The sequence below is a fragment of the Neofelis nebulosa genome, chromosome 7 (assembly GCF_028018385.1).
Source record: "Neofelis nebulosa isolate mNeoNeb1 chromosome 7, mNeoNeb1.pri, whole genome shotgun sequence".
NCBI lineage: Eukaryota > Metazoa > Chordata > Mammalia > Carnivora > Felidae > Neofelis > Neofelis nebulosa.
In genome coordinates, this window is record NC_080788.1 from 133,676,115 (window position 1) to 133,694,623 (window position 18,509).

General features: G+C 47.3%; 1 long non-coding RNA gene across 1 annotated transcript; it reads left to right on the plus strand.

The window, feature by feature from the left end:
• Positions 1-4,904: 4,904 nt before the first annotated feature.
• LOC131517617 (uncharacterized) lies at positions 4,905-6,218 on the plus strand. Its single transcript, XR_009264704.1, has 2 exons — positions 4,905-5,052; positions 5,918-6,218. It is a non-coding gene; the product is annotated as an uncharacterized LOC131517617 (long non-coding RNA).
• The last annotated feature ends 12,291 nt before the right edge of the window (positions 6,219-18,509 follow it).

Here is an 18,509-nt window from a genome sequence, read left to right on the forward strand (position 1 = left end):
CAAGGTCTCCTCTGCAAGCCTATGGGACGCCGGCACGGGCACCGGTATCCTGAAATCCCCTTCTATCACCACCACTGCCATCGCCACCCCCTTCTCTGCTCACAACACTCAGCCTGCTATAATTAAACAAACAGGGTTATTTGTGACATCCTGGTTTACACATCAACAAGTTATTTTCTCTGATTTTGCTATGGATGGATTTGCTCTGCTTACATTAAACAAAAACAGCTCACCCAAAAATGCAGAGTAAGCAAGGCGGAGGAAACGTGGCCCAGCAGCTGTCTCTTTCCCCACGAGGCAGGACCCAGCCTTCTCTTTCCCAGACTCCTCGTCTCAGAGGAGCCAAGCCAGGCGACTCCGGAGGAAACGGCCATCGAGGGTCAGAGTTCTGAATGGGAAGCGAGGGCTCCAGAAACACAGAAAGGTTAGATGAGAGTTCAGTTTGGAAGCTTCCAGACGAAACATCATAGGGGACTAGCGGAAGCACGTGGGACTCCCTAAGCAAATGTGCTCCGTGAAGGTCTCTGGCGAATCCACTGCCCTGTAGGCTACGCTGTGAGGTCCACGTCTGGGGACAGGAGCGGGGGAAAGGCACTCAGGCCCACCACCTCTTCTCGGACTGAACACGCCCTGCCTGTCCATCTGTGTCCAGGCATGCCTGCTTCCACCCACCCTGAGCTGCAACCATGAGGGGCTTCTAAAAAGGCAAAGCGGTTGACGCCATATGTCCATGTAGATGGAGCCTCTTTGTCCTCAAGAAAAGCCCCAGCTCCTTAAAGTGGCTCTCTTTGCCCTTCAAGATCCGCCCCTGCCTACCAGTGCAGCCTGACCTACCCCCACCCCATTCTCTAGCCCTCAGCATTAGGGAGGTTGGAGTCTGACGAATGTGCCCTTGCACAAGCTGTTCCTTCTTCTGGAACATACTGTCTCCAGCCCCCTTTGCTTGATTCCCTTCAAATCCTCCCTTTGCTGGTCCTCTCCATCCTTGACTAAGCTCTAAATCTTTGTGTTCTTGAAATGCTTTTTTTTTTCATGTTTATTTGGGGGGGGGGGACGACAAGACAGAGGGAAAGCGAGGATTCAAAGCCAGCTCTGTGCTGAGAGCAGAGAGCCCGAGGCAGGCTTGAACTCACGAGCGGCGAGATCATGACCTGAGCGAGTCAGATGCTTAACCGACCGAGCCACCAGGTGCCCCATCTAAGTCTCCTGTTCTAATTATCTGCCCACACACCCACCTCTCATACGGATGGCCAGCTCCACAAGGGCTGGGACGCGTGGATCTTGCTCTCTGTCGGGTTCCAGCGCTCGTCCACCCACCTGGCACAGCAAAGTCACTACAGATGTTTGCTGAGTGAATGAGGGACTCTTTTGGGTCCCTCCAAGTAACCGGCCTTTTGCAAGTATCGGGTTCAAAAGCAAAGGCTCCACCGTCACTCCCAATTAGAAACAATCTATGTCCATCCACAATAGAATATACAAATAAATTACGGCATAGTCACCGAGTACCAACTGTAAAGAGGGGGTGCTATGTATGACCGCATCCCCAAATGGGGGCGCATAGCACAAATAAAATGCTGAAAGATGCCAGGCGTGAAGGAGGGCCAACTTTAGTATTCCATTTATGTAAAGTACAAAAACAGGTAGAACAGATCTGGGCAGTGAGTAGTCAGAAGAGTGCTTCATGTGGGGGCTGCAAGGGGAGCGTCTGGGTGGTGGCACGGTCTGCTTCAAGGCCTGGGTGCTGGCGTAAGGTACACAGGCACAGTCGGTGTGTGAGTGTAAATACAAATCTATATTTATACGTTTAATGAATGTATTTCATGCGTATTATATAGAGATAACTATTGAATTACATGTATTTACAAATAGGTGATACACATACATATTATAAAATACAAATATATATGAAAAGTATATATATTATACATAAACGTATGTCATATGTATATAGGCTAGTTGAATAAAAAGTAAACAAGGAAATTAGGGGCCAGTGTGGTGCTGGGGCAGAACGGGGTTCTGCTTTCCCTCTGTCCTTCCTGTCCACCTTGGGTCCGTCCCTTCTCTCAACAGGCTGCATCACTGGTGGCCAGAGGGTATGGTCCTGCTCTCCTGGCCCCAGACTCATATCCCTCCTGCCAGGATCCCTCTGACTGGAATCTGCCTCTCTGCCCTGCCTCCAAAGGCCCCAATCCTGGAGAATGGAGACACGCGGTTGCTGTGAACAGTCGGCCTCCTGAAGACCCTTGGGTCCACCCCCACTGGGAGAGTTTGGATCTGCAGGGCGGGACTCTGGAAGTGAGCCCGGAAGACGTGTGGGAGAAAGGAGTTGCTCTGCAGAAAGGAGTGTGAAGGCTTTGGACAATGGAGAGAATGGGAAGGAGAGGTGGGGAAGGACAGTGAGAGGCAAAAAAGGATCAAGAGTGAGTGAGATGGGGATGTGGCCGGGGTACCACGTGGTGACATCCTCAGAGTCGGGGCGGCCAGGAGACTTTGTGATGCAACACTCGACTTTAAGTGATGCAGTTTTGCACCGGAAACCCCTCCGTGTCCTCTTCCTCCCAGACCTCCAATAAAGTCTGCTACATGCACACAACAAACACACGCATGCACGCAGGCACACGCGCGTGAGCACAGCGCTGTCAGAGTTGGGATATTTGGGAAGGGAACCGAGGCTCCCCCGTGTCTGGCTTACCGAGGCAGTGGACAGGGACAGGAAGCTTGTCCCTAAGTTGATCTACAGTCAGAGGCTGCGGGGATGCAGAGCCGGCCGGTGACTGAGGGGCTGTGATCCTCCCAGGATGGGACTTCTCACAAATCTTGGGGATGGTTTTGGACTTGCATGGAAGACTGTCTGAGAGCTTTCGGCAAATCTTATTGAGATTTTAAAGGGCCAGGGGATAACAGTGGACATCAAGGTCCTACATTAGTACATTAAGTAGCTATTAAAGGTCTTAGCTCCTATACTTAATTATAGGTTCCTTGAAGGCAGAAACTGTGTGTTCGTTTTGGTGTCTCCCACAAATGCCAGAGTCTGGTCTGGAATAAATACATCTCTTGAAGTCCCTAAGAGGGACAGGTGGATGACACACAATACTTTGCACGCTGTACCCTTAGAACACACCTGCGGGTAGGTACTACCTTGTCACAGCAGCGGCCCAGAAAGAACGAGCCAGCCCCAGCTTCCTTCTGCGTCTTGACAGCCTCACCATATTTTCACACATGTAGCTGCCCCTGGTTATAAGCCAGGGAGGAGGGTATGTGGCGATAGCCATTTACCACTGAGGAAATGAAATTTCAGCGAGGGGGTGGAGCCTCCTCCGGACACCCCATTAGTAAGTGGGGGCAAACGGGAGTATGGTTTTCTTTCTGTTGGCACTTTTGTCACACTTCTAAATTATTTCCGGATCACTGAAACACTCACAAAATATCTGCCCCCCAATCTATGGCAAGGTTTTACTGGGGAGACATCCCTCCACCCTCCTCCCTCTCTGCTGTTTGGGGCCACTCACCCGTCACGTGGCTGGGGGTCAACTGGGCTGAGAAGGGACTACTGGCCCACAGCCCTCTTAGGATGTGACTGCCCCAAGATGACCCTGTCAAGGAGCACCTTGGGGTTCCCATTCATTCATTCACTCATTCATTCATTCATTCATTCGATGTTGTAGAACAAAAGAGACCCTGCAGTGGGCTCTGGGAGGAAGGTGTGAACTAGACTGTGCTCCTCACCTAAGGAGTTCTCAGACTGGTGCAGGAGCCTTCTGAAGCGGAAGGCTCAAATCCCAGTGAGCCCATGAGGGAAAGTTGACTCAACTTTTGGGGTCCCAGGGAAAGTGCTATCTCGACTTTGGAGCAGAGGACTGACTCAAACTCACCAGGAGAAAGGGTGAGGCAGAGTATTCGGGGGTGGGGGGGTGGGGTAAGGTGCATGTGCAGCAGCCTGGGGGTCAAAGAAAGCCCAACACACTTAGTGAACTGATTCAATGCTACTGATTCAATGTGACTGAACGAAGAATGGACAGAAGGGAGGCTAGAGAGGGTGGCTTGCCCCACCTGACTCACCCGTGGTCCTTTGGGACACGGGCAGTTTGGTCAGGTGAGAATACAGTTATTTCCCACAGCACGGCTCTCTTGGGTATAAGTCATACACCAGTACGCCCTGCCCCACAGCTCAGAGGCATATCCCAAGCCAAGTGCACATTGGCACCTCTTCCACCAGATTAGAGATAAAAATAGAAACCCCTGCCCCCATCACCTCCATGGAGACAGGGCTCTCCAAAGAAACCCTTTCCCTAAACCCAGCCCTCTTTTGGAGGTGATGGTCATCAAAGGGTCACAAACTGATTTTCCATCAGCCTTTTACAAGTCCTCCATGGTGGTGTGGGAACATGGCTTCTACTGTCTGTGACACACGTCACATGGAAGACTGTCACCGAAGTCCAGAGGGAACCACAGAAAAGACGGATAAGAGGTAAGAGGGCCAGGAAGCCAAAGAATGAGCCTCGGAGAGGGGAGGCCCAGCGCAGAGTGCACCCACGGACTCTGGGCGGGGCAGCACAGTTTGTGTGCCCAGATCAGCCCCTGCGGTCTACCGGGCTGGGGTTTAGGCCGCCATTCCCCAACAGCTACACAGTCTCCAAGTCTGTTTTCTCATGTGTAATATGAGAAGAGTAAGACCTAACTCACAGAACAAATGACTGATTGATTCTGAGACTACAACCTGCCAGGATCCCAAATGCTTTCCCCATGAAAAGCTTTCAGGCACTTCCACGTCAGGAACAATCGTTTATTGGCTGTCTGCTCCTGATTTACCAGGAATCCAAGAAGCTGTCTTGAACATTCTGAAATTGGAACAATGAGGAGAAGAATCATGATGTCACATACGAAAAAGCATAGAGAAACCTGCCTCTGCCCTGGCCTACCTGAAGCCTTGGACAGGACAGTCTAACCTCTGGGCCTCAGTTTCCTCCTTTATATAAAGGGAGGGGAGACTTCGGGACACGCCCGCACACAGCAGGTGCCAAGGCGAGTACTGACCCTGCCATCGCAGACAAGGTTTGGACTCAGACAGACCTAGTGGCCCTCTGCTTCGTAACCATGTTGTATTAATTTGCGGGGACTGCCAGAACAATGGAGCACAGACTGAGGGCTTAACCAACAGCATTTATTGTCTCTTAGTTCTGGGGGCCAGGCATCTGAGATGAAGGTGTTGGCTGGGCTGGTTCCTCCTCCGAAGGTTTGGGGGAGAATCTGTTCCCTGACTCTCCCCTATCTTCTGGGGGTGGGGTGGGGTGGTTACTGGCAATCTTTGGTATCCTTGGCTTGTAGAAGCATCACTACCATCCCTACCTCCACTCTCACGGCCTCCTCCCTGCGTGTATGTGTGTGTCTGTCTCCAAATTTCCCCCTTTGCATCAGAACATCAGTCATATCGTATTTGGAGCCCACCCTACTCTAATACGACCTCGTCTCCACTAATTACTTCTGCAAGGACCCTATGCCCAAGGAAGATCATATTCTGAGGCATTAGGGGGCCAGGATTTCAATGTATGAATTTTGAGGGGACACAACCGAACCCGGGGCAAGGCAATCAGCCTGACCTCGGTTTCTTTGCCTCTAAACTTAGCGGTAATCCTGAGGGATGAAGGAGACAATGTGTGTGAAGGTCCCTGACACATAATAGGTGCTTCCCAGGGTAGCAGCCCAACAGATATTGATTGCTTCCATCAGCAGAAATGCCCAAGGCCCACTCTGTGTTTCTTTGCTCTGGCTCTGCTCACTCCCCACCACCCTCTAGCCCTGTGGAGCTGACAAAGTGATTTCACTTAAACTTAACAGTTGGATCTGTTCTCTACAAAGATGTTTGCTGTGGAAGTCTGTTCAGGGGCCTTACTTTTGTACTCCCGAAATTGTCGCACAGGCGTGATCCAAAGAGCCCCGCCTTGCCATGAAGGTAAAGGATGTGACGGACAGCTGCGCGGAGGGTGACTGCTCTTCAAGCACCGCCCAGGACTGTCGGCGGACTACAGTGTGAACACCTGCGCCCTCCTTTCTCCCCTGTTCTCGCCCTCTTGTCGGCTTCGATGCACAGGCTGTATAATTCAAGTCATTAATTTTTTCCATTCAGTGCGCTTCCGGTTTCTTCCCATGTCCTTCCTGGAACCCTCTTGTGTGCATCTTCTAAATTTAAAATAAATACAGTGTACATAATTGGATGCTAACCAGACAACACCGAGCAATCATACATTCTCACTGTTGCCTCAGACATGAGTGGGGAAGGTCTCCGCATGTTCCGGATGAAATGCTTAATGTGACAAGTTGCCCTCACGTGCTTCAGTATCGGTATTAGCCTTTAGAATATTTCCCGTTATAAACAAGGAAAAGTTCTTGCACCAAAACCAGACATCCAAATTGTTCCAGTTGCTACAATTTCGCGCTCACGGGGCTGAGTGGACAGAGCTTAAGGGTAGAACCAGATCTCTGGCGGCAAACTCACCGCAAAGAGGATATGTAACACCAACTAAATGCTCACATTGGGATTTTCAGCTTTGCGATGAAGAAACGGTACCAGATCTTTTCTTCCCCCAAAACATGGATGCAACCTTGAGCTGAGATGGTTTCTTTAAAGTTTTATTTATTTAAGTAATCGCTATACCCCACGTGGGGCTGGAACGCACAACGCCAAGATCAAGATTCAGTCGTTTCACCGAGCCCACCGGGCGCCCCTTGAGATGATTCTGTAAGGACAGAAAGATGACCTTACGTAGCATCAGACCTTATGGAAGAGACAGTAACACATCTGGAAGAATCCACTCGTTTGCTTACATTTCATGGTCCTCTGCCTAGTAGGGGTCACGTGTTAAGTTCCGGCCAATGAAATGTGAGCAACAATGATATGTGCGTCACTTCCGGTCTGAGAGGGTGGGAGGGCCAGGCACAATTCTCCAAACTTTCTTTCCCACACGTGGTGAGAGAAGGTACCCGTGAGTTCTAAATGGTGGAACTTTCATCAGCCTAGGGTCCCTGACCCGGGAAGTGGGGAGACCCCTTGCCAACCTGTGCAGGACACATAGCAGGTGTGAGAAATACATTTTTCATGTGTTAAGACACTGAGATTCTTTTTTTTTTTTTTTAATGTTTATTTATTTTTGAGAGAGAGACAGAGACAGAGTATGAATGGGGGAGGGGCAGAGAGAGAGAGGAAGACACAGAATCTGAAGCAGACTCCAGGCTCTGAGATGTCAGCACAGAGCCTGATGCGGGGCTCGAACTCACAGACCGCGAGTTCATGACCTGAGCCGAAGTCGGACACTCAACCGACTGAGTCACCCAGGCGCCCCTAGACACAGAGATTATTTCTAATACAGCATATTCCAACTTGACCAGTATAAGTCTTAAAGTGAAAAAGTCGTTCCCTTTTAAATTCTACTTCATTTTTTGTCAAGGAGAAAATCTCAGTTGGTGGTAGTATGTCTTTAACACTTCTCTTTCTTTTAAAACCTCAGGTTTCAACCAAATGAGATCTGCCTTTGGGCTCAGTGTCCCTCACCAGCAGTAATATGCAGTGTGTTAGTCAGCTCTGGCTGTCGTAACAAGGTATCACACATTTGGGAGTTTAAACAACTGAAAGTTATTTTCTCACAGTTCTGGAGGCTGGAAGTCCAAGATCAAAGGGTCTGTCGGCTTGGTTTCTTCCCCAGCCTCATTCTGTGGCTTATTTTCTTGTTTTGTGTTCATCGCTCATGTCTGAGGTCTACACATGCCTGGCGTCTCTGTGTCCTAATCTCTTCTTATAAGGGCATCAGCCATATTGGATTAGGGCCATTCTCACAATTTGACTTTACCTTCAATACCTCTAAAGTCCTATCTCAAATATAGTCACAATCTGAGGTACTAGAGGTTGAAACTTCAACACAGAAATGGGGAGGAGAGGACATAGTTCAGCCCATAAGACCAAGCTAGATTTTTATTTAGCTTTCACTGGTTTTTGGAGGGGTGGGGATTGCTTTCTACTTCTGGTAAGCCATGCCAGTTCTCCAGATTATGATGCATATTTTTCTTAAAATACGAATGCATTTAAGCAGAAGGATTGATTTAGAGAAACACATAAGAACTAACAGTATGGGGGCGTCTGGGTGGCTCAGTTGGTTAAGTGACCAACTCTTGATTTCGGCGTGGGATAGAACCCCGCGTCTTGGGCTCTGCACTGACAGCACAGAGCCTACTTGGCATTCTGTCTCCCTCTCTCTCTACCCCTCCTGCATGCATGTGCATGCTGTCTCTCTCAAAGATAAACTTAAAAAAAATAGTATGCCCAAAATTTTAATGGGAGATGCAAATAACTAAATTTTAGGAAATGTTGCCTAAGGTGATTTCTAAAAGCTTGTCCCAATTCAGACAGCTTTTCCTTACATAATTTCAATCATCTATGTATTCATTTAATCGAGTGCCTATTAAGTACCTCATTGGTGTTAGACACCAGGGTGGTTATAGAGTCAAGTGAATAGTGCTATGAGAGCAGAGAAGAAAGAAATTCTGCTTGGGAGAATCAGGAAAGACTTCCTGGAGGTGGCGATAGTTATTTTAAACTTCTCAGCCCTTCCCAAACCCACAGATCACAAACACTGTCTCCTCATCCTTGCCTCAATATTTTCTGAATTTTGAATGTGTGTGCAAGTCCTGTGTGATAGGTGCTACCTAGAAGATACTGTAGCTTTAAGAAGAGAAAAGATGCTAATCAGCGGCAGAAACCATGCATAAAATTCATGACTTACATCTAAGGTTATCCTCCCAGAGATGATTTTTTAAATGTTTGGGTTTTTTTTCCCCTTGATTAGGAACCTTATGTTTTCCTAGAGTCTAGTTGTCTGATATAAAATACAGATTGGAAAAATTCAGTCATAATTGCGAAAATATATTTCTTAATCAAACGTAAACTCAGGGAGGAAAATCTTTCATTGAATAAGCTTTTTTGGGAAGAGAATATTTATTTTGGGGTTAATTCATTGGGTACTTTCATCATTAGTCCCTGACTTGGTCTTTCAATGATGTGCAAATATTTATTGAGCTGCTACTATATGTGGGAGGTGTTCTAGAAGCTGCAGATAATGTGGGAGTCAGACTGGCTGGGTGCTCTTTCATGGGGCTTACGTTCTAGCAGGGGGTGGGGGGGAGGGGGCGCCTGGGTGGCTCAGTCAGTTAAGCATCTGACTTTGGCTCAGGTCATGATCTCACGGTTTGTGAGTTTGAGCCCCATGTCAGGCTCTGTGCTGACAGCTCAGAGCCTGGAGCCTGCTTCAGATTCTGTGTGTGTGTGTCTCTCTCTCCCAAAATACAGGGCCGGGCAAAGTCCCCAAGCTACAGACGAGCATGTGCATTTGAGGAGCCAAGAGCAGCCTCAGCCGAGGAGAGGTGGGGAAGGTGAGGTCAGGGAGGAAGGCAGAGCCAGACTTAACCCCGGCAGTCTGACTTTTCCTCCAGCAGAGCACACACAGAAGCGCCTTGCCAGGGGCTCAGTCGGTTAAACGACTTTGGCTCAGGTCATGATCTCGCAGTTCTCGGAGTTCGAGCCCCATGGCAGGCTCTCTGCTATCAGCGTGGAGCCTGCTTGGGATTCTCTGTCTCCTTCTCTGCCCTTCCCCCGCTCGTCCACGCACACTCTCTTTCTCAAAAATAAACAAACATTTAAAAAGTTTTTTTAAAAATCAAAGAAGCCACCTGCCAGTGCTTCCACAAAACATCTTCAGGCATCCTCTTTGCTCTCATGCTAGCTTCCTAGCTTTTAGCTGACTTTCTCATTCCAGCATAAAAACGTGTACGGTAATTTTTTTCCCCCAACCAAGACGTGCGATCTTTTCTTCTCTGGAGATTAGTCAGCTACTAGAAACGATTTTAGAAAATAGCTCATCTGTCTCATTTCTAATTAGTGGAGCAATTACCCCCTTTTTCTCTTATGAACATTCTTTTTTTTTTTTTTTTTTTTTTTTCCAACGCTTTTTATTTATTTTTGGGACAGAGAGAGACAGAGCATGAACGGGGGAGGGGCAGAGAGAGAGGGAGACACAGAATCGGAAACAGGCTCCAGGCTCCGAGCCATCAACCCAGAGCCTGACGCGGGGCTCGAACTCACGGACCGCGAGATCGTGACCTGGCTGAAGTCGGACGCTCAACCGACTGCGCCACCCAGGCGCCCCTCTTATGAACATTCTTTAGAAAACAAGACCATAACTTTAATAATCCTGTCTGTATTGCTACCTTTTGCGGGGAAGCTAGTGCGAACAGAGCCATGGGAGTGAACCGGGCTAAGGAGCCTCTGGGGTTTGCCAAGGACACTCGATGAGCTGGGGACCGTGGGCGAGCAGGGCTCTTCCTTTTCTGCAACCTCACGTGGCCCCCCGTTTCTCTCCACCCCTACGGGCACCCTCCGAGACGAGACCTCTGTATTTCTCAGCTGGACTGTGACAACAGTCGGTCCCCACACCTCCGAACTATTTCCTTTCTCATTTCTTGTGTGTGCTACTATTAGATCATCTTCCTAAAACACCTCCTCAGCCCTATCATTCCTCCACTGGAGAGCCTGCAATGGCTCCCCGTTGGCTCTCAAATCAGACCCCTCGGTCTGGCATCCGCCCTCTCAAATGTGGCCTTTTAGATTTATGTGAGTAAATAGGGTATTTCTCTCAAGGTAATGCATTTCAGGCTCCAGCAGAGCACCTCTGATTTGTGTAAAACAGTCCTCATGCTGGAAGTGTCAGCATTGCCTGCAAGAATTCATGGAAGCGGAGAAGCAAACAGAATTAGCAGTGCATTAAAGCAAAAGCGGTTCTACCAAACTGACCACATCAGGTGCGACACGCGGGACCCACACAACCAAGGTCCTACCAAGGTGGGGAGAAAAGACAATTGGGTCTAAAGTTCAATTCGCACAAAGGAAATATTCCACCCAAGTAAAAGATTGGCTGTGTACATGAGTGACCAGGGAGAACACTGGATCGGTTTTAAAAATATACGTTCCATGCAACTATGAATCCGTGTAACACAGAGGCCGTAACAAATATGCCCCCAGATTTTAGCAGTTTGACAGAATAGTTTGTTTCTTGCTCACATAACAGGAGGGTGGGGGGGTGGGGGTTCCTAGGCAGGTGTCCCTGGTAGATGGACACGGTCATTCAGAGTCCCATTGTGGCCAGGGTCATCTGCTGGAGGAGGAGAAAAGCTCTGGCATGGAGAGAGCACACCTGATTCTTGACAGTGCTGGCCCAGAAATGGTGCTCCTCACCGGGGCTCAGTTCTACTGGTAAGAACAACGGCACCTGAAGACAAGGGGATCTCGGAAAGGAGTTTGTGGTTGGACAGCGACTCTCTAATAACAACCCTGTACCCTGGGAGGGGGAGTGAGGATTTTGATGGACAGCTAGGTGCTCCTTCTATACAGCCTCTAGCGTGTTTGTATTAAGATCGACGGTAATTTAGTCCTCGGGCTAAATATTACCTGTTAATGTTATGGCAGAACCTGATATATAAAAGCAAACTTATTTTCCTAAAAGCCAGGCTCTATTACACCAGCTCACCTGGTTAGCCCCCCATTCTGCAGAGGTCAACTCGGTGGTCACATCCTCAGTGACGCCTTTCCTGGAGCACCTGCCTGAGTCACCTTTCTGTTCTCTGCATACTCCTAGCCCCACACGCTTCCCGTTTGCAGTACAGCTCATTGTTGCAGCTCACATTTGTGTGTGTGATGGTTGGATGGGTGCCTGTCTCCCCCATCAGACTCTAAGTCTGTGAGGGCAGGTATTTCAACTTTTTCCACCACCTCATTCCCAATATCTAGGGCAGGTATACAGTTGGTGCTCAATATATATATATATATATATATATATATATATATATATACACACACACATATATATATATACACATATATATATATACACATATATATATACACACACATACTACTGACTAAATTAAATAGCATTTTTTCACTGTAGAAAAATCGGAAATACGGTTCTAGAAGAAGAAAATAGGGGCGCCTGGATGGCTGTCGGTTGAGCATCTGACTTCAGCTTAGGTGATGATCTCAAGGCTCGTGAATTCGAGCCCCATATTGGCCTGTCCGCTGTCAGCACGCAGACCGTTTTAGGTTTTCTGTCCCCACCTCTCTCTACCCCTTCCCTCCTCTCTCTCAAAAAGAAAAACATTTTTAAAAAATAGAAAAAGAAAATGAATTTTAAAAAGCATCTGAAATCTCCTCTATCAGTCAACAATCACTGGGTTAACGCTGTGTAACAAACTGCTCCAAAACTCTCCGTGACTTCCAACAATAAACACTTATTTCTGAGTTTTGTGAGTTGGCTGTAATGGCTTGGATTCTAGTTTTGGGTAATCCCAAGGCTACTCTTCACACATCTTTTGCTGAGAGCGAAGCTAAAATATTAGCCGCTACCTGGGGTGGGTTCTTCTCATGGCGCCAGACAGCTGGGCAAGTGGTCAAGCCAATCCGCCCAAGAACATTTAAAACCTCTACTCGGGTGTGGTGTGTGTTTTGACTGTTCACATTCTAGTGGGCAAAGCAATATGGTCACGTGAGACAAGGAAAGACTTTGCTCAGTGACTTTGGCAAGAATAGGGAGAAATGGAAGGATTGTGAATAAAAACAGTACAATTTATCCCATTTACATCTTGACTTTTTCCTCTATATCTTTAAATATATTTCAATATTTCATAGTGTCTTCTAAAGATACATAATATTAAAGCGATCCCGAGGGGAGGGGCATTGTCAATATATGGGCACCAGTGGATATAGAGTATTTTATTAATCGTTCTGGTGACTCACCAAAAAAAATTGCAGAATAATCTTCTTAATCTAAACAGTGCTGGAACCATGCCCTGCCTTTATTTATAGCTACATTTAAAAATAAGTGAATTGTGACTCATTAATAAGTGTAGCAAAAATAACAAAGCTGTGACTTCCTGCCTGCAAATATTGCCATTCCCAAACTGTTCTAGAAAAAAAAAAAAAACACATACACAAGCATTTCGTCACCCACTCAAGCTGGTTCTGATGCTTAACAGTTTTCAGTGTCAGAAGTCCTTTCATCTTTCAGCAGTAGACACAGAAAACAACAGGTCATTCCAACCACGAACCCTTCCTTCACATCCCCTTTATATGCCTTGTAAGTGACAGGAGCTGATTTCTTCTTTGGATCAACAATAACCAAGTACTTAAAAGTCTCTCTCTCTTCTCTCTCTCTCTCTCTCTGTAAGCTTTTGGTATATTCAAATACAACTGAGGCCTTAAATCCCGATTATTAAATAAGAAGGAAATGGTTTCCTGTGATCTTATGTTGAAGCTACTCAGAGGTCAGGGTGAACTGTGAATTGGAAAATCAAGGAGAAAGGACATTTTAAATGCCTCCTGGCACATTTACGTTCATAGGGGGGAAAATGTACTTGTTCAAACATTTATGTTGCTACATATCCAGTCCTGCCAAAGGTAACAAATACTATACATAGAGTCTTCTGCCCTGTTTCCCTTGTATTGTTTTTGCCACATTCTTTCTATCTTGATTTAAAAGTTAAATAAATAGAGCACCGGACTCAAGGCTCAAGTTAACTATAATTAGAAGTTACAGATTTCAAGAGACCAAGAGCCGGCCGGAGTGACCCAGTCTGTCCGTAGAAGTATAGAAGATAGTGTGCAAGAGAGTCCCTGGCTTGATGCCCAATGAGTAAGTCCTTGCTCTATAACTGTTAGTTCAAACCCTTTTCCTTTTTTCCCCAAGGAGGAACTGGATTGGGGTCACACAATTCTATTTTGAGGCGTTGGCCAGCAAAATGGTGTTGGAAGGATAGGAAAACAATCCCCTATCTCCCCCAACACTCTGGGCCTGTTCGGTTAGACTCTGGTACCTTTCTTTCTCCTGCTTGACAAGGACCTCCTCTTGCCTTCTTTACCAAGACTCATGTGTTTTGTCCTGCCTACCCCGCCCCCCGTATTGGACGGCTGCCCATGCCAATGGCCTACAGCCGTCCCTGGGACGTGTCACCCAGGGAATCTGAAGAGAGAGCAATTTTGGAAGAAAGGCTTCTCCTCCTGGGCCTTGACTCCTGTCTCACCGCTGCTAATTCCACCAACTGAGAAAAGACCACATCTAGAAAATCAAGCAAGGGCATGGTCAATATCATAGCAGGGGTGGGCTAGACAGAGGTGGGACATCATCTTAGTAAATGTGCCCTCTGTGTCTGCTTGGGCAGTGTTTTGAGGATCTCTTTCTACATAATGAACCACCCCCAAAATTAGCAGCATAAAACAATAACAACCATTTTGCTGTCTCTCAGTTCTGTGGGTTGACCATGTGGCTCTTCTGCTGGTCTGTGTATGTTCTCTCCTGTGCCTGCTGCCAGATGGCAGCTGAATCTAGACTCCTCTGGATGATCAGCATGGCAACACTGGGCCTCGCTCTGTCTCCGTGGGGGTCTCAGGGCCTCTCCTTCCCACCAGGTTTCTCCAGCAAGGTCGTCACGCTTCTTACCGGGCAGTCCGGAGCTCCCCAAAAAGCACCAAGGGGAAGCTGCTGGACCAACCAAAGACTCAGGCACTGAACTGGCACCGTGATTTCACTTGGCTAAAGCGATCCTGATCCCAGGGCCAGTCAGTGGAAAGGAAACAAACTCCATCTCTTGGTCAGGGTGCAGGAGAGGGAGACCGACAAGAGAATTTGTGGTCATATTCAGCTACCACAGGTAGGATTTGGAAGGACTTGTTTTTCTTTAAACGTATATTAAATGTTTTTTTTTTTTAACGTTTATTTATTTTTGAGACAGAGAGAGACAGAGCATGAACGGGGGAGGGGCAGAGAGAGAGGGAGACACAGAACCAGAAGCAGGCTCCAGGCTCTGAGCCATCAACCCAGAGCCCGACGCGGGGCTCGAACTCACGGACCGCGAGATCATGACCTGAGCTGAAGTCGGACACTTAACCGACTGCGCCACCCAGGCGCCCCAGGACTTGTTTTTCAATGCAGTCCTGTGGCATATTTCACCTAGTCCTGGTCCTTTTTGCTCGGGCACACATTCTCTTGGGCTACATTCTTATTGCTGCCTAGATATTCTTTTGTACATTGACATCACTGGGCACTGGGCTTTGCTAACTGTCTTCACTACTCCATGCTTTCAGTCCATTAGCTGAACTTTCTTTCCCTTGGAAAATGGCAAAATGTGCATGTGTGTGCACATAGTCACCAGGGAACAAAACACCGATAGTAAAGGAAAGCAGTTAAATAACATATAGTCCCACATGAGGCTGTAAATCCTAGCACTCCAAGCTGTTTTCAGAGGTAATGTTTGTTAGGTCCATAAGGGGGGAAAAAAAAAAAAAAGACAACACAAAAACTTGAGAGCTATCAGGGCATTTTAGTCAATAATTTACATGGCCTACTGATTTCAGGGACTGTTTTGAGTAGAGAACATATTGCAAGAGGAAATTCCCATCTTGCCAACCTTTTCATCAAGCCTATTAAGCTAATGATTTTATTTTAACAATGGCTTTCCCCACAGCCAGCCTGTCTTGGGCATATACTGCCAGACATGGTTACTAAACACCCAGAGACTCAAGCAATTATAGAAGATGCTATTTTTAAGTTCTCTTGTACAGTCTCCTGGGCAATAAGCCGGCTAACATCAGTCCCACAGGTTCTGGGAGCTTCTGCTCTCACCAGTGTGAGCCTTGATTTCCTCCAGGCACCTCTGGTCGCTTCTGTCCAGGACTTCTGCAAGAGCTGGCTGCCAACAGGGGAAGGCAGGGGAAGGGGAACTCCTAACCGCAGGTGGGACTCTCAGGGAATCTGTGACATGATGTGTCACATGTGGATGAAGTCTCTAGGCTAACAAGAGATGCTATTTTGCTTTTCCCTGGTAGCTATTGGGCAATTTACCAACATTCCCTTCCCTTGCCTGTGACCAAAGATACATGTGTGTGAGGCTTCTGAGTTTATCTTTTTTTATATTTTTCATTTATTTTTGAGAGAGAGAGAGAGAGCAAGCAGGGGAGGGGCAGAGAGAAGAACACACAGAATCCAAACCAAGCTCCAGGCTCTGAGCTGTCAGCACAGAGCCTGATGTGGGGCTCAAACCCACGAACTGTGAGATCATGACCTGTGAGTCGCTTAACCAACTGAGCCACCCAGAAGCCCCAGAGGCTTCTGAGTTTAAAGGTTGCACCTGAGCCAGGTGGCCACAAAAGTCCTTGGACAAAATTTCAAAATAGATGACATTGGTTGGTGGCATCACCTCCCTCTTGGAGGTCTTTTCTCTCTGGCCCTTGTCTCCCCAGACATGCCACCCTACTTGTCCTCAAACCACCCTGCCCCACCCCGACTTCCATATGAGGTTGCACGTGCCTCGAATGTTCTCTGAGCTATCCCACCACAGTCCCCATCAGCCCCCCACCCCACCCCGTTCCTCTTGCACCCTGAGGCTTTGCTCACATGTTTCTGCTTCTCTGGCTCTGTGGGCATTAAATTTGCAACCGGCATTCTAGGCAGTAGCCAGCCTTCCCACCACTCAACTCCAATCCTCCTTAAACATGGATGATTGACTGGTGAAGGAGTGCCAAGGCCTGGCTTACAGGGTAAACATTCAAAAGAGGGCAGTTTGGGGGGCACCTGGGTGGCGCAGTCGGTTAAGCGTCCGACTTCAGCCAGGTCACGATCTCGCGGTCTGTGAGTTCGAGCCCCGCGTCAGGCTCTGGGCTGATGGCTCGGAGCCTGGAGCCTGTTTCCGATTCTGTGTCTCCCTCTCTCTCTGCCCCTCCCCCGTTCATGCTCTGTCTCTCTCTGTCCCAAAAATAAATAGAAAACATTGAAAAAAAAATCGTACCCTAGAAGCAGCCCCACCTGACTGCGATTCCAAGGGGAGGTAATTATCCCAATTAGCCCCATCTTAGCAAATTACAATGGGGACCTTCCCTTCAGGAGGGAGTCAGAGCTCTTGGTCCCCTGGACCTACGCACAAGCTTTATCAGGCGGTCCAGGTTTTCCTCAGATAATCAGGAAGAAAAGATAGTGACACACTCCTGGAACTTATTTATTGAAAAGTTTGAATTCTCCACACCCCCTTGCTCCCACACACAAATAGGGTGTGTGCCAGGGGAGCTACTAGTCCCAAGGGTGTCTTTCTTGGAATGAGAGACATGGGCTTTTCTTTCTTTCTTTTTTTAATTTTATTTTTTAAATTTATATCCCAATTAATTAGCATCTAGTGCAACAATGATTTCAGGAGTAGATTCCTTAGTGCCCCTTCCCCATTTAGCCCATCCCCCCTCCCACAACCCGTCTAGTAACCTCAGTTTGTTCTCCATATTTATGAGTCTCTTATGCTTTGTCCCCCTCCCTGTTTTTTATTTTTTGTTTCCCTTTCCTTATGTTCATCTGTTTTTCCTCTTAAAATCCTCATATGAGTGAAGTCATATGATTTTTGTCTTTCTCTGACTAATTTCACTTAGCATAATAGGCTCCAGTTCCATCCACGTAGTTGCAAATGGCAAGATTTCATTCTTTTGATTGCCGAGTGATACTCCATTGTATATATATATACCACATCTTCTTTATCCATTCATCCATTGATGGACACTTGGGTTCTTTCCATACTTTGGCTATTGTTGATAGGGCTGCTATCAACATGGGGGGTGCATATGTCCCTTCGAAACAGCACACCTATCCCTTGGATAAATGCCTAGTAGTACAATTGCTGGGTCGTAGGGTAGTTCTATTTTTAGTTTTTTTGAGGAACCTCCATACTGTTTTCCAGAATGGCTGCACCAGCTTGCATTTCCAGAGACATGGGCTCTTCTTTAGGGCAGACTCACCCCACACCCAGGGGAATTGCGCCCCACCCCACTCTCCTTCTCCAGTGGGTGCACTCCTCACTGAAATTACACAGCTCTGGACTGCTTGTCACATGGCTTGAACACCAGTTTATCATTTTTGTCTGTATTATATCTTGTTCTATAGAGGACTAGAGGCAGTTTACAAGAATGCACAAAATCAAATTGAAAAATTACATGTAAATAAAAGTCAGATCCAAGGAAAATGGAAATAAAGGTGAAGAGTTTTCTTTTTTTTTTCTTTTTGACACAAGAAAGCCAGAATTCAAATATACCAGCTGGAGATTAATGACAGCTGCACAATGGAATCACTCTGGGATTTTAATTTTTGGTTTTAACTTTTCAGTTTATTTATTTGAGAGAGGGAGCACAAGTGGGAGGGGCAGAGAGAGAGAGAGAGAGAGAGAGAGAGAGAATTTCAAGCAGGCTCTGCACTGTCAGCGGAGACCCCAATGTGGGGCTCGACCTCAGGAATCATGAGATCATGACCTGAGCCAAAGTCAGATGCCCAACTGAGTGAGCCACCCAGGTGCCTCCAGAGACCTTGACTTAATTGTTCTGGGGTGTAGCCCGAGCACTGGGCTTTATTAGATTTGCCCAGGTGATTCTAACTTGCAGCCAAGGTTGA